Source organism: Gekko japonicus, unplaced genomic scaffold, assembly GCF_001447785.1.
Source record: "Gekko japonicus isolate JY-2015 unplaced genomic scaffold, Gekko_japonicus_V1.1 scaffold2253, whole genome shotgun sequence".
NCBI lineage: Eukaryota > Metazoa > Chordata > Lepidosauria > Squamata > Gekkonidae > Gekko > Gekko japonicus.
In genome coordinates, this window is record NW_015174337.1 from 158,405 (window position 1) to 160,773 (window position 2,369).

At 43.2% G+C, this 2,369-nt stretch overlaps 1 protein-coding gene across 1 annotated transcript in view; it reads right to left on the reverse strand.

The window, feature by feature from the left end:
* The window catches only part of PLPP4 (phospholipid phosphatase 4), a 108,395-nt gene that overhangs the window by 87,168 nt on the left and 18,858 nt on the right, over nucleotides 1–2,369 (reverse strand). The window lies entirely within an intron of this gene.

A 2,369-nucleotide genomic window follows, 5' to 3' on the forward strand; every position in this document is an offset into this window, starting at 1 on the left:
GATGAACTTTTATTTATTTATTTATTTATTTATTTATTTATTTATTTATACATTTCTATCCCATCTTTCCTTGGGTTTCAGGAGGCTTACAATAATGGTTAAAACATATTCAGTTAAAAACTGAAAATAAAACAGCAAACCCCAAATCTCTCCCCCCCTCCCCCTTTAAGAGATGCATGCCATTCAAACTCCCTTGAAAGTCCTGGCAAATAGGCAGCCCTTGCAGTGCCTTCTGAAGATCTCCAGTGCAGGGGCCCTCCTCACCTCTTCAGGGAGGCCATTCCACAGGGTGGAAGCCATGATGGAAAAGCCCTGGGCTCTCGTCAATGCCAGAATGGCCACCCTAAGGGGGGGGATAGCCAACAGGTGGCTACCTGAGTGCCATAGTTGACACACAGGAACATGTGGAAGGAGACAGTCCTTCAAATATGTGGATCCCAGGTCATGAACAACTTTAAAGGTGGTAACAAGCACCTTGAACTGAACTCAGAAATAGACGGGCAGCTGTTTAAAAAACAGGCAACATATATTCCTGGTGGTTAGCCCCCAAGAACAGGCTGCCACATTCTGGACCAGCTGTAGTTTCTGGGTTGTCTTTAAGGGCAGCCCCACATATAGCATGTTGCAGTAATCCAACCCTGAGGTCACAGAAGGATGGATCAGCATGGCCAGATCAGCTAAATCTAGGTAACAAGACAGCTGGCAAATCAGATATAGCCGATAGAAGGCACTTCTGGCCACTATGCCAACTTGGTTTTCAAATATAGTAGGTATGATAAATATAAAATTCTATCACTCAGGATTGCACACAAACATGTCTAAAACGTTTAGCCACAGAGGACAGTGTCTCACACTAGTATGGTATCGTCAAATCTCATGTTTTCAAAAGACCACTCAAGGCATCTATATTTTGAACTCACATACCAAGCATCTTGTTAATCCACAGGCTTGAAAACTGCTTGTAAGACATGACTACAACCTTCAGCCCTGCTTTTCCTACTGTTATGTGAAATATTTATGAATCCCTGGATTGTCAAAAGATCCCTATGGAGCTCTTGAACAAGTTGCCTCAATTGGTATAAAGCCCTGTTTATGCAATACTGTTCAAAGAACAATCTGTTATGGCATCCATGAACAGAAAAACCCCGTAGACACTGTGGCTGATTCATCTTCCTCAGTGCTGAATCCGTATAACCATTGCAAAGTTTTTAAATGATAAAGAAGGGAAGCATTCTTCAGCAACGATTTTCAATTGCTTAAAAAGTCAATGCAATAGGTTGTCTTGACATCTTCCAGGAGGCAGAATTTAGTGGGTCACTAACATAACTTAGTACTTTCTCATACCCTTCCACACTCCAATGGGGAAATACTGAACAGAACCTACACAGATATATTACCCTTTTGCAAGGCACATCACATACTTATTGCTAAAATCTTTCTTTCAGATGTGGACATACACAACATTCTACCACACGTCAAACGTTACAGTGATGGAAAGATCAAATGTCACACCAACTCAATGAATGATGAGTCCCATGGAATGACTTCAAAGCTCCAGTAAGTGATATGAAGACAGTGACTGTGAACCAAACCTAGTATGAAATGAATAGTGAATGACCAATAATTCCACAGTGGAATCAGAACCATTACACTCCCCAGTGTTCATGCTTCAAAGGAAACAACTTGGCTCAGTTTCGTATAGTGCATATTATTATGTTCTAAAGAGAAAAGCAGTGTTAGTGCATTCTCTTCATGCTCATCCATGTATCATTTGATAAAGCAGAGGGTCTTTACAAAGCTGACGTAACAAGGAGAGAATAGGACTTGGCCAAGAGGGTGGTGGTGGGGGGAAATCTAGAAGAGGCCTTGGCTGCAAATTCACTAACAGTGCAGCCCTATGCTGAGTTACTCCAGTCTAAGCTCACTGATATAAAACAGATTAGACTGGAGTAACTCTGCATAGGATTGTACAATAACTGCTGTTAAGCAAACTGATGTTGTTGAAAACTCAGCCTCTTTCCCAAAGCAATGAAGTGGATATGATTGTGGACCTAGGGACAAAAGGGGAGGTAGCAAGAGGACAAAATACTGACACAATGCTGGAGTAAACCATGGCCACAACTTTACTGATCAGAGCCATTGGAGCACTGGCGAAGCATGGGGGATTGATCCATGCATCAGGTGACCCACCAGTGACCTGATGGCAATGCTCAGCCCACCTGCTGGGTGAAACCACATGGGATGACAGATCTTGAGCTCCTATATGGATGCAAGCCACTGCATCCCCGCTACCTGGGGGTGAAGCTGGATAACAGCCCCTGAGCTGGGCAGGCCCCCTAATGGTTCCACCCCCAATACCCCTCAAGAAA